The sequence below is a fragment of the Rhipicephalus sanguineus genome, chromosome 1 (assembly GCF_013339695.2).
Source record: "Rhipicephalus sanguineus isolate Rsan-2018 chromosome 1, BIME_Rsan_1.4, whole genome shotgun sequence".
In the NCBI taxonomy this organism is placed as follows: domain Eukaryota; kingdom Metazoa; phylum Arthropoda; class Arachnida; order Ixodida; family Ixodidae; genus Rhipicephalus; species Rhipicephalus sanguineus.
Genome location: NC_051176.1, coordinates 284,001,352 through 284,029,308, shown reverse-complemented (window position 1 = coordinate 284,029,308; position 27,957 = coordinate 284,001,352). Strand labels below are relative to the sequence as shown.

Below are 27,957 nucleotides of genomic sequence, written 5' to 3'. Positions count from 1 at the left end.
CGAGGTCGCGTATGTTTCGCGGAGACGCCCTTATCGCACGCGTTGTTTTGTTTTTCTTTGAGCCGCCAGCTGGGAGAAAAACGTGCCGGATCCATGGTGTGGGCTGCCTGCGCGGATAAGAGCAGGATTAGGGGAAAGGGTTAGCGCGGAAATTCTACGCTTGCAGTCAGCGGAATTCCAAAACGCCATCTCGACCGGCAGGAAGAGCTCAGCACTCGATATTTCTGCGGCTTGACGCCCGCCGAAGCAAACTTTTCGCGCAGTGCCCCCACAATTCGAGGAATACAACTTGAGAAAGCTGCGATGTTTTAAAAGACTGCGACGTCACCACTGCGCGAAGCGGTGGTGCAGCTATTTAAATTAGCTCCCATCCTGTTTCGCACTTGCACCACAAGGGGGAGGAAAACCAAAGCAGCAGATAGCTCGCATCAGTGATACTTCCACTCGAAGCTCGGCGATCCGGCGCAGTCAAGTCAGCGCTCCTTTCATTTTCAGAACAAAAACAGTAATAAGGGTTAGCTCTTAGCCAGCTAAATGGCGTTTTTTTATTCGCTGCGAGATCGAGCGACAGGTGGCAGTACCGTCGCCGCGTTAGTGTGGCTAGTCGGTCGGCGGCGCGTATACAAATGAACACAGCTCCGCTTCGCTGCGAGCAGTTTGAGCACATTGTCGCCGACTAAAACGCGTTGACTGCAGCTTTTTGGTAACATTTACGCTCTCGATTGCCGCGTGAATGCACGAAGCCGACCTGTTAGGTATGGGAGAAGCGCAATCTGCCAATGATTGGGGTGCTGGCTTTCGGTAACAGTTTTGCTCGATGTTGTTTCTTGTTTTATTTGTACGTATACTACGATAGCAATGCCGTTGAGCGACTGAACCAACTTATTTCTTGTTTGTTCGGCTAAAAAAGAAAAAAAGAAGCAAGCCTGTATTTCTGTGTAGTGAGTTGAAGTAGAACTTCGTGCACTCTGCTGTGCGTGGCCTGAAGTCCTTATTGTTTGTTTGTTTGTTTGTTTGTTTGTTTGTTTGTTTGTTTGTTTGTTTGTTTGTTTGTTTGTTTGTTTGTCTGTCTGTTTGTTTGTTCTTTCGTTCGTTCGTTCGTTTGTTTGTTTGTTTGTTCTTTCGCTCGTTCGTTCGTTCGTTTGTTTGTTTGTTTGTTTGTTTGTTTGTTTTTCTCTTTGTTTACCACTAACCGGTCTTTGTAGACGCTGGTTCATGCTTTGCGATATCACAAGGATTTCGATATCGGCAACACTTCACGAGATGCACATGGTGTCGCTAAAATTCTGCATTCACACCTCGACATCTAATACTTTTGTTGCCAAATGCACTATGTTATGCGCTTCAGCGACAAGGATGCACCCACATTGAAATGAGTTGAGCGAATGGACGGTACGATTATCACACCTATAACGCTATCGACACGTAGATGCACTCACGTATCTTTTTAGAGTGCACATAAGCCTCGGAAAGCAAAATGTTTGTTTATACCGGGCAGGCATACGTGTACAAGCATTTGACACTGTACTAACACAACGGAATAAGCTACCCTCTGAGGACGTGCATGACGTTTGCACACATGCGAACATGCTGTGGCTAGCCGACGACAAAAAAGCTATCCACACTAAGGGGTTTCGTCCGCTCGCTGCTAGGTGCCGACTCCGTTTGATCTCGAGGCCAATAGGGCAAATGAAAATCAAAGCCTATTCAGCTTGCTTACTTTTTCTTGTTTTGTATTATTGAATCAAAATCACGATGGCAACATCGATAAATGAGACTAGCCTATATAGTAGCAGCGTTACGATAGAGACTGCGCATATGTGCGCCGGCGATTTGGAATATGTGTGAAAATAATTGTGTATTTTCGCTTAGTCAACATGCCACACATATACACTGCCGAAACCACGAAACCCATCTAAGCTAAAGATCGGAGAGCAGTGGTCTTGTGGCGTTACCTGATGACAACGGTTTAATCGCCTATTAAATTAGAGGACATGACTGAATTACCTGACTCAGCCGTCCCTAATTCAACGGGGAGAAAAAGTTCATATCGTGGCTGGCTGACACTGTGTCATAGAACATCGCTCGCTGCATCGGCCCTTCGAAAGAATTTATGTGCTTTCTGTGGATGGCGAAGATGCACCGGCTTCCTTACACAAACACCGCGACGACCAAACGCGCCGGTAAAGCTTCCAAACATGTCCGAACGTCGTCCTGTCGCTTCTACTCATTCGGGACCCTTTTTTTTGTTTTTTTTGGCACTGCCGTCTCTGTTTACTCTGTTCACTAGTTGCAAGCCCTAAACTGGCTCTCACAGTGTGTGCGAGGGAGCAAACAAAGGCGTTGACAGCCTGAAGAGAAAGCCCAAAAATAGGAGGCTAGCGCCGCTGTATCTTCACTTGTCATGATGACCTTTGGCGCCACGATCTCCGCGCGAAATGCGACATCGTCGAGGCGCGTTCTTTGTTCGCTATCCGCGATGTCTGGTGCTGAAAGACGAAAAGGGAGTGATCAGCCTCAGTATTCGCTTAAAGGACCGCGGTGTCAACAAGGACTGCGAAAGAACACATGCATTACGATGAATGGCTGATGCTGGAATTAAGCGAGAAGTTTTCACGCCGATTAATTAGTACATTCCAACATGAGTTAACTGTTGGGAAATCGGCGTGGTGTCCATTCGTGATGCTCGTAACCGTGAAGTGTTGAAAATACTGCCCAGCAGCCGTACGTATACAAGGCACGCATTGTATGCCCCGTAAATCTATCCATCCAGGTTTTACAACGCAGTCTTAAGTGTTTTTTTTATGTTTAAATGTTTGTTTCTTTTTCATGTAGCCTGTCACTATATGAGCAGCATTCCTCACTGGGACGAATGACCCACCTCCCCGCGACGGCTTCCGGAGTGGGAAGCCTTCAGGACTCCTGTTCAACTGTCCCCGCAATGGCAACCAGCGCTTTTTATTCCGCGCCATGTTAGATCATATTAGATCACGGTGACACAAATACTCCGGTCGTAGCCACATGCGTCCCAAGTCCAGAAAGAAATATCTACAGTAGACATAACCATACGAGCGAGTGCAGTTTGTATGTGCACCTCCTGACGAAGCGACATCCTCGCTCTTTTTGCTTCCGGATATGTGTGTTTGGCTTGCCTACCTTTCGATCCCTTTCTCTTGCCGAGCGCATACGCGTCTAAAACAATTGGGCTACGTTCAAACTCTCAAACATATTCTATGTTGCAGATTCTTTCACGACGTGATGCCACGTCAACTAGAAAGCCGATGTTTCTACTGCGACCCGTTGTTTGTACTGAAGAAGAAGGTGCCAAGCGCGCGCCGGCGTGCCGCCTTTGAACGTATACGGAGCGTAGGCTTGCAACATTCCACGTGCTCTGACATTCCATGAATTTCGATACAGATATGCTGCGCTCGATCGAGCACTCTCGACGCGTATTTTCACAACTGTACTTGCCACACACACACAAACATACACACACACACACACACACACACACACACACACACACACACACACACACACACACACACACACACACACACACACACACACACACACACACACACACACACACACACACACACACACACACATATATATATATATATATATATATATATATTTATGTATATATATAATCAACTAATTATCCGTGACTGTAATGACCGGTAGTGCTGATTTAAATGCCACGAAGAGAGCAACAGAACGAACACCTAAGCTGTGTTGCTGCTCTTTTCTTTTTTTAAACGTCAGAGACTTTTCCTCGGTGCCACGTTTCACTGAGAGCAAGATGTTGGAGTCGTCGTCTCGTAGATCATCGCGGTAAAAGAAAACCGCAAGAGGTGGTGCTGCGCGAAATAATGGAAACGCACGAGCAAAAAAAATTGAAAACCAAGAAGATTACGATACCTGTATAAGAAACCAACTAGCCAAACGCAGTGCTCATCTAAGTTGTAAGGGCGCTGTTGTGGTCCCCGAAGTTCACCGAAATGAGTAACGCTGCTAGGCAGTGATAGATATTCGGTCCTGAACTCCTGCCTGTCGCTGTCTCCTCTGGACTGCATAGGCTGTATAGCCAACAGAGTTCAGCCACCCTGCCATTTCTTCATTTTTATCTCTGACTTGCACAAAATGCTAGAAATTTATTAGAATTGCACAGTCATGCAGCGTCATGCTATGTGGAGGCTCGCTATAGCACTGAGTCGCCTAGGAAGGCAACACTGGCAGGTCAGGGGAGCGATTAATTATGATCGGATCATTAGACGGTGCCATATTTTGATGGTGACTAGTAGCACAACACAAAAGAGACAAAGGGGAGCCGAAGGGTGATAGGAGGTTAATTATCTTGCAAGATAACACACGCTTACAGAGGTAATGCAATCAATGCCCCGTCATTAAATACCGCCTTTAATTGTTATAGAGTTGCTAAAACTAGAATGAAGGATAATTAGAGGAAGCGCAAGAAGATCAAATATAGACAAAAGAAAATCAAAGCAAGCAGCTTCACGAACACAAAAGCCTTCCCCGAAGGCATGTTCCGAGTAAGCCGAATCGATTAGTGGTGCGCATACCTGATGAAGCTACTTTTCAAAACACGTTGACAGTGTGAAACGGAACAAAAAACGTGGCTGTTCGTGCGCTACGTATACGCAAAGGTAAAACGTAACGTAACTACGAAGAAAAAGAGACTGTAAGGAGCGGGGGAGGGGTTAGAGAGATAAGAGCTATTTCACTTCTGTTTCGTGCAATTAGCGTGAGCCGCATTGAAAAAAAGGATGGAATACGTTTCTTAAGGGAAAAAAGCGTAAAGAAGGCTTTCTTTCGCACAATGATGTTGTTACCAAATATAGCAGAAAGCTATATTCGTTATTCTCCCAGACAAATTAAATTAGACTAGAAGAATAATACGGGACAGTAAGGCTGTGGAGACAGCAGTTGTCGGATCATACTGACATTCCGGTCATCGCTTCCCGCTGTGTTGAAGGCGCGCGCCGCGCTGTATGGCTTGCAATTAGCGCCGGCCGAGAAAACGTTTCGGAGACGTCGCAACTTCTTTCGAATCGGCGAGACGAAATTCTTCGACGAGCCGAAAAATCCCCGCTCTTTCATTCTCTCTGCAATTCCGCGCAGAAATGAGTAGCCGCGCGTCTGATCTGATCCGGCATGAAATTATCGTTAACGCGCTGCAACAATACCAGCCTCGGCATTATTTCTGCGGCCATTCCCCGTTTCGAGCGGCAAGAATGCCGCCGCGAGCCGGTGGCCGGCGGCTGCCGCAGAGCACGCCGTTCGCGCCGAAGTAATTGAGCGCCAAGGGTCTGTCGTACACCGCGAGGGCCAAACACTCATTCCGGACACCCCTCGGCCAGCACGCAGCCAACGCTCATTTTAATCGAGATTCTTAGAACGCCGCACATCTGCGGCACCCAGTACCATTCACTTTCTTGCAGTTGGACTTGACCGTTCAACGGACGTGGACACACACACCGCGGTGTTCTGTTGCGCCGTCGTCGATCCGTTCCTCTATATATAACTTGAAGAAAAATAGTGCAGTACTGCGAAGAAGAACACAGGGTAGTGCTCCTTTTGCTGCCATTTTCCCTCTTCTTTAAACCGTATCATTAATACGTGAAGTCTGAGGGTTTTCGTATTAGTATTTCTTTTTGCCTGATATGCAAAGAAAATTTCAGAAGTACCTCTCCTTGTTTTGCATTGTGCGTTGGCTTGTGACTAACAAATCAGGGCGCCCGGTTCCCCTTCTTCTACGGGGCAATTGAGATAGAGACAGGAAAGAAGCGGTGAATATGTGCACGCGACAGTCTGTTATTCGTATCATTACATTCTAGCTGTCCCCCAGTGTATCCCGACCGCCATACATCAGGTTCGGAGAGAAAGCGGCCAGGAAGGAGACGGGCCCAGACACCTGAGGCGCCGCGAGGCCGACCTGAGCTCGCGGACAACCACTGGGCAACCCAATCGATGGCCGCGGCGCTATGGCCCCGGGCCAGAAACCCCATTCCCAGCCCCGCCCCGGCTCCGACTCGCGGTTCAATTCAAGAAATATTAGCTGATCGATTGGGGCGACTGGCCGGCTCCGCGCCCCCATTGCGTCCGGAGCCCGGAAGCAGCCGAAAAGGGTCCTGGACCCCTTCGGCACGACTCGCGTGCTTTTGTGTTCCCGCTGTTCTTTTCTTCCACCCCGTCGCGCCGCCTCGGGGCCTTTCGACGCTGCCCTCGCCTTCAACGCGTCTCTTTCTCTGACGAGCACGGCAGTGCGCGACGCGTGAATCGGGGGCCGCCGGTCACTGTCCCCGCGTCTGTCCAGCCGAGTGCGCAGTCAGCGACAAGGGCAGCGGCCCGCGGCGACGACCCCAGGCGCGGGCTTGTCGCTGTGTATGCCATACACTGGCGGCACTTTTCGCATTACCGCCGTCCCGAAACGCTTACGCTGGCATTCTGTCATCGGCAGCAACCGCGTTAACGTGCTTGCGACGCATTTTCGGCGTAGTGTCCGCCGTCGTCTATACTTGAGGCTCCGCGATTGCTGCGCAGCTTCATGCACGTATCGTAACATATAGTATATTGCACCTAAATGATTAATGGAGCCATTTCACGAGCTATATTGCACTCGAAACAAGTAGTCGGTTTGCCTTATCGCCATAGTTAGTAATGTGCTGGCTGTTACGACCACACTTGCCTATACAAACTTCCTTTGCCTTTCTGTCCCCCTTCCCCAGTGCAGGGTAGCAAACCGGAAAATTTCCTTCTGGTTAACCACCTGCCTTTCACTTAAACTTTCACTCTCTCTCTCTCTCCTTAGTAATGCTAAACTCGCGGACAACTTTTCTTGGCTATGAAGGGAAGGCTAGAGAGCCGAACTACGCGTGTGCTACCGCTGAAGATTGTAGTCCCACAATTGCGTTCGTGTTTTCTGCGTGAGAATAAAAAAAAAACAACATTACTTTATTTTCTTCGGGGCGCTGTTTGAAAAGAGGGTCAGCGTGCACCAAGGAGATATTTATATTTGTTTTGCTTTATGCAGTGTCATTTCGCGTTTTTGCACCTGTGAAAATGTCGCACCTTTTACGTGCACCTCACAGTCAAAATGACGTCTGCGTCTTTGGGTGAGCGCTCGTCACCCTCCAGCTTTTCCGGCGATTCGCCGAGGGAGCTTGTGACGAATTTCACTAACAAATGGCTGCCTAAGCCTGTGACGGCCGCTGAAATAATCAAATAGCCGTCACAGGAGATACGGAAGGTTCACAAACCAAAACAAAATTCGAAACGCGCGCCGAACCGGACTACTTCGCGGAGCAGTATATGTGCAGTAGCTCCGCCTCCGTAGCCTTTCCTTCATTGCCAAGAAAAGTTGTCCGCGAGTATAGCCCAGTGGTGCGATCTTGTACGCGTTACAAAATAAACACGGAGGCGTGGCATTACATCCAGCCGCACGTGACCGCATGCGATTGGTCAATGCAGAGCCGTGACGTCTGTCGCGGTTCAAATGGGCCATTCGCGTGCGGCTGGATGTAACGCCACGCCTCCGTGTTTATTTCGAATGCGTACAAGATCGCACCACAGTTTTCCTTGCTGTCGCCTTTTGCAGTTCATCGACAATCGGACCAGCGTCATTTCGCGTTCTTGCTACTTGTCCTTGTACTTCCTAACCTATCGCTACCCAATCAAAGACCCCAAGGCGAGGCCGACGAGGGATGGAACCTCGCCGCAGCGGACAGTGCCGCTCAGCAACGATGCTGTGCACGCGTTTAAGAGTGTTGGCGACAGAGCTGCGAGTTGCTGCATACGAAGTGCCGTGACGCGCCCTCCTTCTGACCTGGCCCCTTGAGTCTCCAGAGTTAACGAGTCCAGCACAATATGTGGGCACGTGGCCGCAGTTGGGCTAGCTGGCGCCGAGATGCCTTGCGTCACGCCGCATCCATCACGCTCGCTCGATCACCACGCCACCGTTCTCAGCGTACGGAGATGGAGCACTATAACCTGCCGGGAGATGAGCCGCCGCACGTATTTATGTACGACACAGAATTTGTTCTTTTTGTTTTGCCTTCTTCGATGCGCAGCTTTCATTTTCCTCTTTCCGATCTCATTCAATTTCACTGAATGAAGTGTATACTGACAGCTGAGCGCATCGTGAAATATATAATAATAATAAAATAACAACAAGAACAACAACAACAATAAGAAGAAGAAGAGGAAAAGAATCTATACGCCGCTAAGTGGGTGTAAAAAGAATTGTACTCTGGAACAGAATTTCTCGAAACTAAGATAGTTTCCGTATCCTAAACGCGCGATAAGATAACCAAGTTGACATTAACCAGAAACACGGCTAGCGACAATTTTAACAAAACGCTGTGCTATGAGCCACACACAGAGAGTACGACAGCCGTCTAGCGAAGAGTCTCATAAAAGGCTGCTCACGTCGTTCGGCGCCAAAATACGACTGTCCTGGCGTTTCCACTTAATGGGCACCTATTGTTTTCAGTGCACACGCCACGGTGGTAGACAGGTTATGGTGCTCGACTGCTGACCCGAACGTCGCGGGATCGAATCCCGGCAGCGGCGGCCACATTTTTGATGGAGGCTCAAATGCCTGAGGCCCGTATACTTAGATTGAGGTGCAAGTTAAAGAACTCAAGGGGGTCTGAATTCCCAGAGCCCTCCGCTACGACGTGCCTCATAATCATATCTTGGTTGTGGGATGTAAAACCCCAACAATTATTATTTCAGTGCGCTTGCGCTGCGCTATAGAATGCTTTTGGGATCACTTTGTCCAAGGCAACGCTGTGCGCGCAGTATAGGGAGAACGAGGAAGAAAAGGCAAGATGAAGCCATGCGCAACAACGATACGTGAGTTTTTCCTTCGCAAGCATTGGGCTAGTTTGTACTGATCCATACAGTAGACGCTTCCCTGGCGATGGCATATCTTATTTGTTTTCTCTGCAGACCGTTTTCTTCAGGGCCTCAAACGAACGTTAGGTGTTGCCTACTAAAACTGAGCTGAAAGTTTGCTTGCCCTGTGTTCTCCGTCCGTGGTTTTGTTTAGTTTGCGCGATCAGAACTATTTAGCAGATGAGATATTTAAAGGTTGGCGTGTGGCTAACAGAAGCAGTGCCGTTTTCCCACGTGTAAATGTTGAGAGCTTGTCTGCAGAATTTTCCTTTATTTATGCTCGCTACTTTGATAGCCACAGACCATACACGAGAACTGTGGGTCTGTTTCTGTGTAACCATCATTTCGATCTGCTCGAATGCTCCAGCACTATGTAGGGAGGAGTGCTCGGCTGCAGCAAGACTGAGCATGTGACGTACAAGAGAAAAATATAAACAAAATATTGCCTCCCATATAACAAGTTTTTTTTTTCTTTAATCTTCTAGCCAGAAAGCACAATGTCGTGCACATCGTACACTCGTGCTCTGAATAAGACTAGGAGCCTCCGCTCTGGAAATATGAGAGCACTTAGTTGTACGGAACAACAAAAATGGAATGCTCCAAGCGGAGACCGAGCGTCGCGCCCTTGCAGGATATACGGTCGGTCTTGTCGCTGCGCATTTCAGCGCAGCCTTTTGTTTCCTGTGAGCGAACTAGACGACGACGTGCAGTTAAATGCGAAGAATGAAGCGCGGGAGGCTGCGCGGTGGGCGAGCCGAACGGCAGGAGGAACGCGCCAGGACGGAAGGCATTCGCTCGAGTATACAGAGCAAAAGAAAGGAGGGAGCACGCCACCTTCCCGGTGCGCGCCCATGGCTCGCCAAATGACATTAAGCGCCATTAAGACCCAAGTTGGGGACGTATATAGAAGAACAATGAAAGGGAGGGAGGGAGGCACTGCACGTGGCCCATGCGCGCGGCGGCGCCCGTGCAGCGCGTTATGATGCCGCAAGCTCTCTTTGTGCTCTTCGCGGACACGCATGCGCGCAGACTAATTCGCGCGCGTTTTTCCCTTGGTGTAAAAGCGCGCGAAAAATTCGGCGCCCGAGAGAGTCCAGCCACGCCAGATGTAAATATAGACAGGAGTCTGCACACCTATATATTTTGGGGGCCGCAGGCCGATAAAGCAGGCTGCGTAGGCGGGAATGGAAGCGGCGCGCGCTTTCTTTCGTTTCATTCAGTTGTTCACTCCCGCCGAAAGTTTCGGCGAGTCTAAGGAGTTTCTCCGCGGTGGGCATCAACGCCAGCTGTGTATGCATGCGCTGCCATCTTCAAAGAGCTCCACATCGCCGACTTCACATAGAGGTCGGCTCAAACACGACACGATATTTTTCTTATAAGTTCACCCACCAGTTTCTCTCTGCTTTTGTTCTTCATCTTGCTTCAACGGTGACTGCGAAGTAGGCCGATGTGCTAACGTTGAATTCGCAGTCATCTAAACGCAAGCGAGTGTTTCCGGTAGGCATACTGCACCACCACTCACACCGCTACACTTTTCAGCGCGAAATCATGCATTGTAAAGCTCTGGTGTTTTATCAATCGATTAGAATCCCAACAAAACAAAGCCGCTAGGTTCGTCGTATCGTATCGTAGCATATCCAGCGAAAGCCTTAACATGTCATCAATAGAAACAATACGGAAAGCTTTCTCGACTAACAATATTTCACAATATGTAGCACAACCCAACCCCTCATACTGTACAATAGGAAAATCAGGAGCCGCACCTTCGCTGCGCATCTGCCGCTGTTAGAAAGTTAATGAAGCTTTCGTCCACACCGACATACTTCGGCTTTCCGCTCCTCGAATTAGCAATTCGGGCACGTAATCAGCTAACGAGGTCAATAGCTGGCATCAACAATGTGGATAATTTTCCGAAGCACTGAAACAATTTCTTTCGCTGAAGAAAAGGCCTCTATATAGAGAACACAGAAAGGTTTTTTTATTGCTTTCACCTCTGTACAACGGCATGTGATATTCCAAATTATGTCATGCTTTCTTAACTTTTTATCTTGCCCTTATCACTAATTTTACATATCCCAGTACTTGATTTTATCTTTGTTTTTCAAAAGCATGCGTCTTCTTTTTTTTTTTTTTACATTGCAATTGAGAAACTGTACCGCTTGTACTTTCCAAGGCAAGTGTTTTTCTCTGATCTTTTCTATCCTTGTAAATTATTAATCTTTTGTGTTTTTTCGTACTTTGACTAATGTCGCACACTGTGTGTGTGTGTGTGTGTGTGTGTGTGTGTGTGTGTGTGTGTGTGTGTGTGTGTGTGTGTGTGTGTGTGTGTGTGTGTGTGTGTGTGTGTGTGTGTGTGTGTGTGTGTGTGTGTGTGTGTGTGTGTGTGTGTGTGTGTGTGTGTGTGTGTGTGTGTGTGTGTGTGTGTGTGTGTGTGTGTGTGTGTGTGTGTGTGTGTGTGTGTGTGTGTGTGTGTGTGTGTGTGTGTGTGTGTGTGTGTGTGTGTGTGTGTGCGCGGGCGCGCGCGTTAGCACCCCCGTGAGCTTTGTCTCCGTCATAAAATTTTTGATGCTCATTGTTCCAAAGTGTGTCGCCATACTGTAATACTTCATAGGCCTTTAGAGTGAATAAAAAAACAAAAGGTCTGAGTTGTCGTCGTCGTCGTTTGTTGTTGTCGTTCTTGTTGCTAGAAATGTCAAATTCTTTCTTTTAAATATTTTCAGGTCAGAGCTGGAATGCTTATCGCAACAGCCGCTTCTGTAGCACCGGCACTTTAAGGATAGTAGAAGGCCAGCAGATACCGTGTGGTCACTCCGCACAGATTTTAGGTGACAGGAGAGCGCAGAAGCCTCCCCGGCATAAGGCTAAGTGGAAGCCCTTTTCCTGGCTCCCGCAGCCTGAGAACTACTAGATAAGGCGGAACAAATGTTATCGAACATCAAGGTATCGACTCTGCCTTCGAGAAGTAGTAATTCAATGTGATCGAACTTATATTTGACCATTCCAACTTGATGACGGACGCACGACAGACTCCTCATGAATTATACCTGATAAAAATACGTGCGTGTCATACGGGGCAAAATGTTTCATATAGTCTTTAATGGTCCAAGGCTTTTTATGTTAAGTGGCTGCGCAACAATGCGCCCATGTAAACTTGGCATACAAGAGGTGGTGGATTCTAATCTTTACGCCTCCCTTCGTGAGCCGGGGCACGACTCGGCAAGCACTGTCCCAAAGCGCGGTACAAACTTCAGAGCGGTCATTGAGTAAAGCCGGCCTCCACAGAGAGCGCGGATCCACTGACAAGTCGAACATACAGCGCCCAGAGATTCGGAATAATCTTGAAGGGACTCCCGGCGCCACTTACTTTCGCGCCAAAGTCTGTCCGCCGACGGCAAGCATCGCCAGCATCGGACCGCTGGTGCTGCCGCAGCGGAACGAGGAGGACGGCTGCATCCCATGAGGGTGCAATTAGGCCGCCGAATGGGTCTGGCCGGCCGGCCAATTAAAGCCCGGGCCTGCCGCGTCTGGGACGGACGGACACCAGGGTCCAAAGCCACGGTCGCCGCCACGAGAAGGGGTCCGTGACAAATGGCTGCTGCTGTGGGATTAATGGCTCGCCTTCCTCGGGCTGCCGCGCTCGTCGGCGTTTATTTATGCGCGCGCCGTTCGACCGAGGAAAGAAAGCGCGGACGAGGCACCGCCAACTGGCATCTTTTTTCCGCGAACGCTCACGGCGTTTTCCTCGTCGACGCCACTGAGCGCTCTCTTCTTGAAATAGGACCGCACCGAGGCCGCATTCGTCAATCTCGACGGTGGGGCCGGCCCTGGCGTTTCGACGCCGGCCACGCCAGAACGGGGACCGCTTGTTGCGCGGACGGCGCACTCCGCGAACAGCGTGGCCACACTCTTGCGCACATTAGTTTCTCCGCCGCCGCGGTGTATTTGATTCATGCGCTGCACAAGTGGTGGTCGCGTCAGCCTATACACTGCCTCAGGAACGGAGCGAAGAAGGCGCCAAGCAAAACGTCTCGTAAATCAGAAGTGTTCGCAGCGCCACCACATGCCGCTCAAATGCATCATCTCCTTTCCTCAGGATGTGTATATAGGAGCGCACCTCGATCTGTTGCCCAGCAATGGTTTTGTTGGCTTTCATGGTTAGTTCTAAGAAGCCAAGTAGCCTACTGGACTCGCTTTCGCGTACGTAATTGTGAATAGGTGCTGGAACTGAGAATACACCTTTTTTACGTATTTCAGGTAATATTTGGCTCTGGTACTTTCTAAGCATGACATATTGGCGTCGATGACGATCGACAATGAACCATGGTTGAAAAATGAATGTGATGAATGTGATTGATACCAGTGTTTCGGCAAGGAAGCTTGTCTTCGTCGCCCTTACGAAGACAAGTCCTTTTCTCGAAATATTGCCTCTACGGACATTCCTTGGTGGTTCGAACAGTGTTAATGATGACAAACCCCTTTCTTCTCCTAGACTTCTTTCTTGCTAGCTTAAGGGGGGATGCGGGGCCGAAAAACGGTTTTCGAAAAAATTATACATTTTCAAATTTGAGTTGTTTTGGAATGCTGGTTCATTAAAGAACATGCTCACCAAGTTTGGTTGTTATCTGGGCAGCAGAAGATATTAAAAGGAATTCTTTTCACGAGACGGTGGCACGCATTCGCTGTCGAAAGCGTCTTTGGAAAGCACTTTTCATGACGCGGCTCCAAAGCGGGAAAGAAGCCGAACGCGAAGTGAATGGCCGCGTTAGAACGTTTGTTTCTCGCGCCTTTAGGTCAAGGGAGACCTTCTGCCGAGAGTATGCCAGAGGACAAACAAATAAATTAAAAAAGCACATTTTTAGCCCCGGAGACAGCAGTCACTGGCAAGCCGGAACAGAAGCTCGAATTGGCGGAAACATATCACGTGACCATCCACCGCTGGTTTCGCACCAATTCTGAGCTACTATTGCTGTGTTTGTGTGTCTCTCGGCTTATCTGTTATTTCTCCTGCGAGTTCATTGCGATCAGCGGTTCGTCCGTTTCGTGACCAACAAGTGTTGTAAGCAACATTCACAGCTCGAAAGCTGTGAAAAATTGAAGATTGGATGCAATTGTCACAGAACAGCGTTGTATTGAAGAGGAAGGCCCTACCCACGCAGCAGGTCACTTTGATTAATTCATTTTGACCATCGAAATAAATAGCTCATTGTGAAATCTTTGAACTCATTTTTCTAAGTTTGCACTTTTGGAGAGAACGAGGCTGTTAAGAAAACTATCACTTCCAAACTGCTTCGCCAGTAGCTGCTTACAAGATTGTTTCTAGGCTGAAATTTTGGCAGGAAAAGATAAGGTACTTTTCGAATCCCTGAGTATTTTCTAACACAAACAAAATTCGAACGTCTGACATGCAGTGACAAGGAAAAAAATGAACTTCACTTTTAGAGTGATGACATTTTTACAGAAACGTCATAAAAAATACGTGACTGACCTTATCCTGCACTAAAAACCATCTAGAAGGCACCTAATAATAAACAGTCAGTACATTTTCATTATTTTTTAAAACGTAGTTTTTCTAAGTTGGCATACATGAATGATCATTATAAGAGCCATAGGTACTTTTGTGTTCCTGCTAGGGTGCTAGGGTATAATTTGGAATATGTTCTAATAACAAAAAGATACTCCACCCATGTAATATTAATCAAAATTAGTGCAGCAATTCAAAAGTTGACTCTCCAGCCCCGCATCCCCCCTTAATCAACAAAAGATGACGCATGCCTTTGAGCTGCTGAAAGGCAAAATAGAAAATAGATTAACTTATCGGTTTTTCAGTTCTTTCAGCGAGACAGATTGAGCTGCCACGTTAGAGTAAGAACATAAACGAAAAAGTTTGACCTGCACCGCGAGCCAGCAGGAAGTTCTGCCTGCACGCTCAGCACTAGTACAGCTGAGCGCACCGTGCACAATCGACATTTATGTTTATATTCTAAGCTGCAGCTAAATTTCATAAAATCCGAGGACATAAATATGCGTGTTTTCAAACACTAAAAGGAAAAGGTGTGCTACATTTCGCCTGCTCGAGGTCGTTTTATTTAAGTGACAAAGATTCCTTCTTTGCAAAACGGGAAATTAAAGAAGTCTCTTATAACAGTTACACCACAGCCAGCGGTGTTGCAACTGTTTTTGTCGCTGTTTGTTTGGGCATTGCGACTGTCTCCGCTGGGGTGATCATCCTCATGGGGCAGCTGAGGCCGCCGGAGTCAACAGGAAAAATCGCCAGTCAACAAGCGGCACACGCTTGTGGGGCGAAGCAAACAAGAGTGTGCAGGCGCGTGGGGGTCGAGGAGAGGACAGCTCCGTGGAGAAGGAAAGGCGCGTCTTTTCCACCTTTGGATTTCTTCTTTGATCCTCGGTCGCGAAAAGAAAGACGACACGGGTGGAACTACGAAAGGAGAGGGCAACCAGAGAATAGACGAAGGCGGGGCCGTACACAGCAAAGAACATCCAAGCTATTCCAGCCGCAGGTCCAGTTTCAAGCCTATAGCCTTGCGATGCGCAAAGGGAGTCTGTCTCCCCTTTATCTCGATTTTTTTTTTTTTTTTTCGCTCTCGAGGGCGTTGCGCCACACCGCCGAACACTGCCGCCGCGTGCAGCAAGGCGGGAGGGAAGCGATGCCGTCGCTTGCGAAAGCGGCGTGGGCGTCGTCCCGGCCTCTTCAATGGCGCCTCGTTACTCGCGCCTCCCACGAACCTGGGGCCGCGGCGTTTTCAAGGGCCGCGCCATGAAAGGCCAGCGTCGCCGGTGGAGAGCCAGGGGGAAAAACGATATCACGCTTTATCGCTGAGAACAGTCTGGGCACCAGTGCGCCTGCTCTCTCCTTTGGCGCATCGATGGAGCGCGACGGCCACCATTGTCTCCTCAGCAACCAGGGAGACGACGCGCTCCCTCACACCCCGCGGACACTTCAAAAACGTCCGGCACATAATAGAGCGCGTCTCCTGACCCTCAACACCTCCCCCGCTAAAGAAAACGATCTCTTACCGTACATGGAACGGGGAGTGGTTATCGGCTCAATTAGCCGGCCTTCTTAGACGCCTCCCGAATTTCTCAAAGCACACGGACCGGCTGGGGCAGATCTTGACACTCGCCAGTTTGCCCCCACTTCGTTGTCCACGTATTTACGTCCACCACTACCGTACAAACGTGCAAACAACATTACGCGCAGAAATATACCCCATGACAAACATTGCAGTTCCACCTCCAACACTACACCCCCCCCCCCCCCAAACCCTTTGCATTAACATAGCTTAAAGCAAATCCTTCACTTCTCCTGTCGAGTCACGTTTTACGAGTTTCCCGTCACAGTTTATGTGGCGTCAACGTGGACTGTATCCGCCACGAACTCACTCAAATCAATAAAAGATTACTCTGTCTCTCGACGACAAAAGAGAGCGCAAATACAAAAAAAAAGAAAGAAACGTACTACATGGAATGGCGGATGATGACGCCAATAAACGTGCATAGCTGTAATGGTTCACTTCATTTATGACAAGTCTGCATACGTGGAGTTTTTTTCGTGCAAAGTTGGGCACGTCCTGTCGGAACTCATTATGGGTCGCACAAACGCTTGATTACACACTTTACTGCTTAAGTATTCTCTTACACGTTCAGAGCAGGCGGAGCGTCGTGAATGAGTCGTCGCCATCAAGATTCCAAGGCGAAAGGTCAGCGCCACCGAGAAGAAGCCGAGTTTATGGGGACGATAATGGAGGCGAAATTACGGATGAAACGACGAAAATAGGGACACAAGCCGCTTAATCTGATCTAGCTTTTTGTGTGCGCGGAGCCACTTACTCTAAAATGCAAACTGAGTGGCTTTATATAGCGTATACCTGCTACGCTCGCTAAGGAACGTAGCAAGTGGTCGAAAATCACTACCATGCATTTCTACATACAAGCACTTGGTCAGCATGAGGATAAAGTTTTACCTTGAGTGGTACGTAGTAAAAAAAAAAATTAAAAACCCAGAAAAGGGAATGCGATAAAGGACGGGTGATTTACTCCCATTTCGAGTTTTTTTTTTTGTTTGTTTACAGCGTACTGACAGTTACGCATGATTGCCTGCGAGAAGCAGGTAGATCGGTGACAGCAGACTCAAGCGCATAAAGCGCCCTCTGTCGCTGGATATAGCATCAGTTCGCGCCAGGAGGATAACCGCCTTGCCGTGCTTTATCCACGCAGTACTGCTTCAGCAAAGCCGTTATTAGAATAGGTCTATATTAAAATGTTTCTTTCGCAATGCACCTTTTTTCTTTGTTATACTGGGACTGTCGCAGTGATCTTGGAATATAGATTACAAAAAAAGGAGATTTATGAGCGCGTGCCGCGTAATGTGTTATAAAAACATAAAACTGCATCGACATATTTGCACAGCGCAAAGTGAACGAGCACACATGAAAGGACACAACACAGCGCCTGCGTTGTGTCCTTTCATGTGTCCTCTTTCACTTTGCACTGTGCAAATATGTCGATTCTAAATCACCAACTAGCCCATCCTGCCGTTCTATCAAGTTATAGAACTGCAACATATACGTGCAGCTGCGTGGGCTGGCTCTCTGCGGCGGTGAGAGATGGGTCCCGCGGATAACAAATGCAAGGCGTGTGCGCAGTCGGCATTCGAATTCGATACTGCTATGCACGCATACCATCGCCGATCTCGCCACTACTCGCTCGTATAAAGGCGCTTACATGCTCCTCATCCGTTTCGGTTTAAAAACAACAATGGTGTACAGCCGTGCGAAACACGGCCGCGAACGCCCAAGGTTGCGTTGAAAGCGTCATGACGGCTCAGAGAATCTATTGCGTGCATAAGCGTTTTCCGTGAGACTAAACCTTCAACCGTGGAAAGCTATTTGAAATATACCGGTTCAGAAGTTTGCATATTTGTTTGTGTGTATGTACGAGCCTTAAGTATTCGGGGCTTTAAAACAAGTTAGGTTCGGGTACAGGCAGAGTATACATATACATACAGTCTCCATCGAGTGTCTCGCATTCGAATAAATGAGAAGCACAACCGCGTATGACGAACCTTTGTACGCCCATGCGCTTTCCCTGCACCGCGCGCATATAGCCTTCGCCCTATCCTTTCACGGAACCAATGAAACGTAACCAAAACACGGGTTTCACCACAGTATACCTTGGGTAACTTGAAGGCTCATCAGGCAAGGATTCTTTGCCAGTTTTAAAATGTTTTCTTTTCGAAAGCAGATTTTCTGATTCCATTAAGTTTGCTGTTCTGCATGTACCTATACTGCTGCTGTCGATACCGTAAGGATGGCTGATGTTTAGCGAGCTAGTGATGCATGCTGGGATTCAAAGTCACGTCACCGCTACCTCTGCTCGTGAGTCTCTGCCTCTCCCCACAGCCAAATTGGCAGAAGAGGCAGCGATGAACGCAATCGCCTGAGGAGGACGGAGGAACGGAAAAAATATAAGCAGCACATGGGAGGAGCCGGTGGTTTATTGTCAGCAAAGGAAAACAAGACGCGCACTCATTTCGGCTGCGGACGGCCGCGGTCAGTGTGTCACGCTACTCGGCGTCGGCTGCTGCAATTTCCGGAGCGTCCGGCCGCCATTCGGAGCCGAATTGCGACACGTGCGCGAACCTGGCGGCAACGTTTGGTGGACCCCGCGGCACGTTCTCTGGCACTCGCCACGCCGACAAATTGCTGACAGCACTGATCCATCCTATGCAGCACACAATGTCGTGTTCTTCTTTTGTTCGTTTTTATTGCACGCTATGATACAGGACAGTCTGACCAGTGCAACTGAGTCATTGTTACTATACGATCAAGCAACGCGAAAAAATTACTTGGAACACTATTTCGCAAATTCCGTTTCTGCAGGAACCTCGTTGATTTCGCACATCTATACATGAATATACACCCAGTATTCTGCGTATTCCCGTCCGACTGATTACAATACGACAATAAAGATAGTGTTATGTAACCAGCACGAGAATAATAGTGACACTCTGACTCGATTCCCCGAGGTATATATGTTCTGACGCAATTTGCGACCAGGCCCGTTGTGGGGAAACCGCACCGCTTGTCGCCAGCAACGTACATCATGCAATGCATGATGCCCTGGGTTCGATTCTCGCGTGCTACGGCCGCATTTCATTGTGAAAGGCACAAAGAAACTGCTGGTGCATTTAAAGTTTTGATCCCCTTTAAACCAGCTTCGGTGGTAAAAGTTAATACAGAGCCCTCCGATACAGTGATTCTCACAAATATAGTGTTAAATCTAGACACTAAGCCACGTGACCGAATGGATAAATGAATTATCATATTCTCTCCTTTTTCTGAGAGATTTAACACCGTACAGTGTGCGAAAAAAAAAAAAAACATTCGTTTAGTGTCAAGGGTGGAGTTCAGCTTAACCTTCAAAAGAATCTTGTTAAGGTGAAGCCTACTTAAAAAATACAAAAGCCGGTGCTTTCGACACTGCCTTTTTGAGCGTGGTGAAAAGATGATGCACTTGCTGTTGGTCACGAGTATGCCTCTCCGCCATTGGCGTAGCCGGGGGAGGGGCGATTAGAGAGGTCCACCCCCCCCCCCCCCCCCCCCCCCGGCGAGATTTTTCAGTTTTGCGTGTGTGTATATATAGACGTATGTTGAGCAGTCACACGGGCGTTTTATGGCTTCTTGTCACCACATGTGTTGCCACTGCCACTCTGCGCCATTCCAGTCAGAAATGAGTCGGCATTCTTAGAAGCTCCAAGTCGCAGGCAACATTAGCAACGCATCTTCCCGTCGAGCAAAAGCGAGCAAAGATTGCAACTTAACATATAGGTCTGTGGCAAACAGGAGCTGAGATTGGTGAACTTTGGTGCTTTGCACTTTCCTAATGCGATGGTATGGGCAAGACCGCAGATATGGCCACGTTATACATTCGTTCTTGACAATGGTATTTTCTTCATGACCCTTATATGGGCAGTGTTTGTTTCTCCGGGATTATCATTAAAAAATCACTATCCATCATTTCCGGCACTTCCCTTATCATTGATGTTTCAGTGTCCCATAATGCATTGAAACCCTATATTGTGGCCTCTGTCAAGCAGTTCAGCAATCTAATTCCTCATGTGGCGTTGCGACGCAGAGCTAATAGAAGAGATCGTGAAGTTGCTTTTGAATTATATGGATTAGCCAGTATATTTTGTGCTGTCGACGCGCTTTGAGGACTGCGCTACCGAGGGCCTCGCCAAATTTGCACCTTGTCGATGTTCTGACATTGCTGATTTGAACTTTTTGCAGGCTGGTGTGGACGGAATAACTACCGAGCTGGTTGGAGAAGAAAAATCATCTTCATAAATGCGAACTCTATGGTGTATAACGCAGAAAACCCAGAGCGGCTTCTTGCGAGGCGGACGTCAGAACTTCTCTCCAACGCTTAACATTGAGAGGCAAACGTGTGGTCATCGGAGACACCACTGCTGCGGGCGCAAGATCGGATGAACGAGACGAACGGCTACATAGCTCTCAAATGTTTTCTCGGGTCTTCTTTCACCTGTGAACTAAATACTTGGAGCTACTAAGTCAAACGTCCACATAATCGCCACCGCTAATACGTCACGTGATATGTTTACAGGACGTACAAGAGTGAAGTCACGCAGCATATAGTTCGCCGCTGGCGGTTCAAATACGCGTACTAGTTTAATTAGAATTCATCAGTTCCCATAACCGGTTCGTGCTTTCGGTCTAGCGCTGTTCTAAATTGCTTACACAAGGGCACAACTAAACAAGAAAAAAAGTTTCGCGCAGCTTCGGTAGCAAATAATATTTAATCGTTATCGCTGGGAAGCTTTCTCAAAATAAGTGCAACACTCGTTAAGAATACTGAGATAATTCACACCGACTGAGTGACCCATGGTCGCTTCGTTGTATCAGTGACGGTCAATTTTAATTTGCGATAACACGTGAAAGGTTACTTCAGAACTAGATATCAGTGATAAGCGTCTGGATTCATGGCTAAGCGCGGGAAAAAAGCGATGGCCTGTTAACAAACGCAGCCACACAAAGTTTGTAACGAACTTTAAAATTTTGCGGCTCACGTGAAGGCCAGGATTTCGGGAGGAACCTTCACAGAGTGACCCACTAAAATGCATCGCTTGACCTCGCAATGATAAACACACCCTTCCCTTCCCACCGACCCAACAGTCAACCCACCCTCAGCGGCAGTTAATGGGCAATTAAAAATTTAAGAAATTAAAGCTCGCTTGGACACGACGTACACTCTCAAGGGACGCTTCGAAAGTCACCGTTTGAAGCGCAACACTTCGCTCCGCGTAGCCGCCCACGACAGAGCAATTAACGACGGTCGACAGGCGAGCCGAGGCTCTTTCCCACCAATGATTTTCCTGGTGGAAAAACGCGCACGCCCGCGGCAGCCGGTGTCGCGCTCTTGCTCGCTCACCGGCACCCATTAAGTTCGCTCGCCGCTCGAATTTCACCGAGAAAGCAACTACGCAGCGCCTCATCACTCCGAGTGTCGCATCTCTGCGCACTCTACGCATCGCCGGAACCGTCGCTACAGTTCCCTTCTTTGGTTTTAAACTGCGTCAGGCTGTCTCCGATTTGCATCCTCAATCCTATTTCCCATGCAGCTTCGCTCCCCTTGCTATCAGCCGCATCCCCTGATTCGTTTATTTTTCTTCGATTCATTTATTTCTACCTATCTGGCGCTCACAAACTAATTACAGGCACGCTGAAAATAATCTAAAGCGTGCGAATGCACAGTTGCCGTTGCAACAGCCTGCTACACGTCGCAAGATCCTCACTCTATCTATAGGCAGTGTCGCGTATTTAATGCAGGGAAGTTGCTTCTGCGACGCACGGTCGCTCGCGAGCCATAAAGAATGAAAAGTCAAAAAGAGATACAGTCTTGTACAGTCAGCGCTCCGGTGTTCTCAGTGCACATTAAGGCAGATATTCACCTGCCTTTGGAGTAAACATCGACCTACGCTACTCGTCCCACCCGCGAGTTCGTTATAAATGCAAGCTGCCGCTCTCCAAATTTCGTTCATATTTTCAATATATTGCGAACTTAACCTAATGCGTCCAGTGTAAAACAAACCCTTACAGTTAGTCTTTTTTTTCCGACATGCAGCAAGCGTGAACAAAAGTGAATAGACTGTTTACCCTGACAGGAACATTCGATCCCTGAGCTCATTCATCGTGACAGGCTTGCACGGCTTCATATAAGATGTTGAAGGCGCATCACCGCTGCGCCCGGTTTCTAATGAAGCGCCGTGGCAGGGCGCGTTTGTATGCGAGATTGAAACGCATGTTTGGTCTCAGCATGAAAAGGAGCGGGAAGCTCGGTGTACTATATATTCCTTTAAAAATCAAGTAATCAACAAGTTTTGCGCAAACTGCTTATATTCATGCTATTTGAAAGGACTTTTTTTTAAAGAAAGAAGAAAGGCCTTTAAGTGAAAGCTAATAGAGCCAAAAAAAAAATGTTGAGACGGCAGCCTTGTTTTGTACTATCAGCGCTCCGGTGTTCCAAGTCCACAATAGCGCAGATATGCACCTTGCCTTCGGAATAAACATCGACCTACGCTATTCATCCCACCTACGCATGCGGTATAAGTATCAGGTTGCGCCTCCCCAAGTTTCATTCATCCGTAGTTTCAATATATCGTGAACTTAACCTAATGCGTCCAGTGTAAAACAAACCCTTACAGTTAGTCTTTCTTTTTTTTCTGACATGTAGCAACCGTAAACAAAAGTGAATAGACTGCTTACCCTGACTGAGACATTCGATCCCTGAGATTACCGACGTACTTTTTCAGCAACGTCGCGATGACCGTCATGCTAATTAGGGGATCATAAAAAGTATCCCTATTTCGAATTTTGATTAAAAACACGCCCATTGAAAGCCGCGTCGCACATACTAATGGCATCGGCTTTAAGTCGGCTGCTTTCGCCAGTTAGGCATACTTGTTACATTCGTGTTCAACCTCGCCATCAGATGAACAACCGATTCACAGAAATTTGAATGCTGTCTCCCACTGCCTTCCGATTTATCTCAGCAATGGCTAAACTTCTGAACCAGCGTGTTTTTTTTTTTTTTTATAGTGAGCCCTATTTTCAGTAACGGCTTTCTACATATCAAAGCCCGAGAGAGAGAGAGAGAGACAGTGTGTGTGAATATGAATGCAGGCAGGCTGGAAGGTTAACAAGAAAAGCGTCTAGGCCGCCATCTTATACAAAGCGGAGAAGGGATCGAATACAAATGAGACAGTGAATGTTCTAATACCAGGATATTTGATGTGGTCGAAGGCAGAGCGAGTCACTCTATACAGCGTCATTCGCAGTGTGTGCCTTGCTACAGGACATTAAAGTTCATAGCTTGATTTGAAAATTCCAGCAAGCATCCTCGTCACATCTGTCAATCACTTGTCATACTCAAGGTGTTGTAAATATCGGTAGCCGCCGTTTATGGCATTTCTGAAGGCATTAAGACAAGGTGTCACCCAATCAGCGCGCATATCTGGTGCACGGAATGCTTCACTGCGTATTGTTCATGGTGATCGCTCAGGTGCTTATCAATTTTTAGGACATTATCAGCGTGCACCAAAAGTACATATCCCGCGTACGGCCGCTCTATACGTGCCCTACATGCACTTCCAGATTTTCTCCGACTCCCTCGCACGTCGGCTCCTCTGGAAACCAAGCTGCCAGTCGGCAGTTTTACGCGAAAAGTGCTCATAAGGCCAGTGGTGACGGCGTATACCTAAGGGATATCGGGATCAGCTTGCAACTTCGTGGTCTTCCCCTTGAAGAATATACGGTGTGCGGGGCACGATATATAGGACCCTATCGCACTTCATACGGAACGTCAAGGTGGCGGCGACAATTCGCGTGGAATGTCGTAACAACGAAATAATTTTCTGGGTCAATCAAACCATAAGACAATGCGTAAAACGAGAAATTGAACTTATTAAAAACGACAACGTCGTTATGTCATGTGAAATAGTACATGTTTTGATTGATAAAGTACAAAAGCTACCGACTTATAGGCTGACGAATGTTACACACGACACAAAATGTGAATACCGTGCGCTTGGTGACCCAAGCCAGTCCTGGAGACTGATGCACGGGAATTCTTGCATTCTTTCTCCAGAGAAATGCGGTGGCGGCGACCAAAATCTAACGTGAGCGCGCAGCAGAAAAATCCTATCCTAGCAGAAAAATCCCGCACACGTGGTTTTTGCCTTATATAGTTTGGCGTTTTTAATTTAAAAAAAATCAGTTTTTAGTACGCGCTTGTGCTGCTTTTTCTCCCTTTGTCTACGTTTTTTGCGCAGTTTCCCTGATATTCAAAGAGAATGAAAACACAAGAAAACAAGCGTAAAACTAGGCTGTAACGTAAGAAACCCGGTAGAGATGGAAATTAATTACAGCCACGCGTTCTATCCTGCATTCTCTAAGAAAACGGCTTGACCAAAAGCTATCCTATTACCGCAAAGCTAGTTGGATGCGATCCAGGAGAAATAATCTGTGTCCGCGTGTAATACAAATGCGACTTTAGTTCCTCAAAAGTAAACACATGCCGGGAAGGCTGTTGTCTGAACACGCACCCATCCCGTGAATGTTCAGCACAGCTCGTTCTCAGCTTGCTTTGACGCTCAACATGTTCACAGCTCCTTTTTTCTCCAGTTCACACGACGGCGGCTACATCGCCAAGCCTATAAGTGAGTCTAACAGAAAAGAAACGGAAAACACGAGCGTCGGACAACGGCTCCGCGAGATTCTCCGCAATCACCGGACAGTCTGCCGCATTAGTTGAGCGTTAACTGCGCAATCAGAGTTGAAGCGAACGTTGATACCACTGGCCCTGATTGTCCTGGTCTAATTTTCTCTCCTTTGGGAGAACAAAGAGACAGGCGGAGATCCGGGCGGTTTTCCAAGACAGACAGCTGGAACTGACTCTGCAATTCAATTAACGTCCTGCGCCCTCTCGCGCCTTCGCCGGACGAAAGTCGTTTTGTCGTCGTGCTCCGTGAGCCGTAAAGAAAACACACAAAAGGATCCGAAACCGTCGGGCGACCGCTCCCGTTTCCGCAGAAACAAAGGCAGCAAGCAAAGATATAACGTCCCGGGACTGGTTCAGCGCTGGGTCGGAGGAGGGGAATCCCACTGGTCGAATAGAACACTGGCGCTTGTTGGCTGGAATTGGGTGGGGGAAGACCCCGCTGCCAGCGAGTATTGACCCCTAGTCGAAACATCGATCTCCCCGTACCTCATTCACGGCTTTGCTGCACCAGTGAGGCGTCCAATTAGGCACCGTCGCGGCACTGCAGCGAATGCACCGAATACTGTGCTTACCGACGGCCAGGAAGCGGAGGGAGCAACTGCGCCCACCGTGCTGCCTGGAATGGCTAGCGCTTCGCAGCTGATTTCGACGTAGCGGATTCGATTCCCGGCCATGGGGGCACCTGCGGGCAATGTATAGACGGGCGCTGTGATTGCAGCATTCAAGGAAGCCGAAAGCAATACGGCTACATACTGCCTTTCTGCCTGCAAATGTCGCTCTTCTCCGCGGAAAGCTGTCTATACGCACTGTAAGCTCAATATGTCGTGCATGCCCAGATCAAGCAGTAAACGACCACGCTCCTGCTTTGAGACTATACCTAATTTCACGCGGCATAATCAACCTTCAATTACGCTTACACTACCATATTTCCCGAACTGGGCTGGTATGGGGGCCAGCAAGCGCACATTAACGCAAGCTCGCCAACGCTGTGATAACGTGATCACCAACAGGTGATCCTCACGAGTCAATGACCCTTTTTTTTTAATGCGAAATGTCATTAGGAATGACCTCCGGGTCTCTTCGAAGGTAGGGGACTGTGTGCTCTCAGTCACCGCATCAGTAATAATAATACGGTACGATTGCGAGTTTCGAACTTCAGTAATAGAGCGCGAAAGGTCTATATGCTACACCCACTATGCGAACGACCCGCGTATGGCTCGGCGTGGTTCTCACGAGTTCTTTCCTTGTGCTAGCGGTAGGGCATTGACACGGTTTAGCAACGTTTTACTGCTTATTAAAGTCAGAGCTCCACATATTAAACCAACGTTACTCGGTAGAAGGTAACGCTTTGATACGCTATATGGCATGACAACATTTTCGGGATCAGACTAGTTCCGCTGGCGTAACACCCAACAAGTGTTAAGCCTACGTCAGAAAGGCAGTGATTGAGAAGAGGCATTATTTCCTGAAGCCATTTAAATAGCACGAGTCAGCGCACCGTTGCATCGTGCCGCGTTGTGCGTTTGTGTGTGCGAGCGTTTGCGACGTTCTCGCTGCTGATGAATAATTCATTTGTATTAACGGTGGCATTATGCGTCCGCTTAACCAGAGCCTCCACGTCATCCCCTTAAAACCAGTTTTTAGACAAGTGATCGACAGCGACGTCAAGCGGTTTCTCCCTCCTTCTCTGGTGAACATAACAGACGACTCATGGCGTTGATGTTGCGCGCGATGTACTCGAGATATCTTTCCTTGTTATGCTACACCTAACATGTTGGGGAGGTTCACGTCACTATGTAATAACCCATTAGTCAGCATGGCAGCAGTAGCAGAAAAGTAAGCACGAACTCAACCGTTAAAACAGTTCATCACGTGCGTCGCGGGCAAGAGTATAGCATTACATAGCAGCTGTCAGTGCATAAATTTTCATGAGGTCTTTTTTGTTGTTGTTGTTGTTGTTGTTGTTGCTGTTGTTGTTGTTGTTGTTGTTGTTGTTGTTGTTGTTGTTGTTGTTATCGTGTAGATTTCTGCGCTGATAGCAACACTATGAATTCGTCAATCCAACTCTTCCAAATCACATCCCTCTGTTACGCTAAGGATTAAGGGGAAGTTACAGCTCGGGACCAACTCCGATGCCGCTTTTAATACATGCAAAATGCAAGAATGCTTTTACAAGACGACCCCCGAAACAAACTGACCGAAAGTTGTTGTTTTAACGAAAAAACTAAATTGTAGTGACTGTGGAAAAAGATTTTTTATACTCTACGGCTGGGAAATTTTTATAGAAATGGCTAGATATTCGCAAGTGTGAAAAAAATACATTTAGTATCAAATTTACACCTCTCTGACTCCGTGTCAAAAACATATATTGCAGTTCTGTCGATTACATCTGCAAGATCCACTAAATCGATGAACACGTTTTTGATGTACACATTTACACCTTACGTGAATTTGTTTCAATGTGTAGAAGGGTTCTGCAAAAGACCTCCTCACATATCAATTAGCAGCATATTTCAAAGTGGTGTCTATTATTCACTAATCTTATCCGCTTTAAACGTCTTTTCAGGTGCAGTTTGCAGAAACGTGATACAAGTTTTCATTGCTGAGTTTCGTTTATCATATCCACTGCGCTTCGTTTATCCAATATGCGCGGATTAGCAGACATACTGGATGTTTTTTTTTCCTTAGTTTTGGTGGGTTTGCTCACAACAAGTGAGTGACAGCGGAATGGTGTTAACAAGGTCATTCTCATCCCACCTCTTGACTTGGCTCACACATTCAGCGCCAGCAGACAGAAGGAACGCAATGACAACACAATGCGCAATGCGGACAAGCGCCTTCATTCCGTTCTCATCCCCTGGCGCTAAATGCGTTATCCAAGTCGGAATGCCAACACATACAACGTACGACAATGCTAGAGTTTACATCTCTTGAACTTACGAAGACGTGCTGTTTGTACGTGCACGTGTTGCCTTTTGCTCCTTCAACTTTTCCGAGCCTTCAATTCATAACTCTCTCCCCAAAAGGGAGAAAGAATTGTGCGAGAAACCAACTGCCAGAAATCAGCTACGCTGCTTGCACCTGGCTGGTGGTCGCGGAAAAGTTAGAACTACGTACTGTTTGCCTTAGCAGATAGCAAAGGTAATTTTCCTCTGCGATGATTTCGCGCAGTAAAGAACTGGTGATAGATTCGCTAAACTTTGGACTGAAAACATT

The 27,957-nt window shown here is 47.7% G+C and overlaps 1 protein-coding gene across 1 annotated transcript in view; it reads right to left on the bottom strand.

The window, feature by feature from the left end:
- Positions 1 to 25,424, bottom strand: part of LOC125757446 (poly [ADP-ribose] polymerase tankyrase-1-like) — a 236,199-nt gene extending 210,775 nt beyond the window's left edge. Inside the window, exon 1 of the mRNA XM_049413045.1 lies at positions 25,314 to 25,424. The gene's annotated coding sequence lies outside the window, so the exon portion shown is untranslated. The remainder of the gene's footprint in view (positions 1 to 25,313) is intronic.
- Positions 25,425 to 27,957: the final 2,533 nt, after the last annotated feature.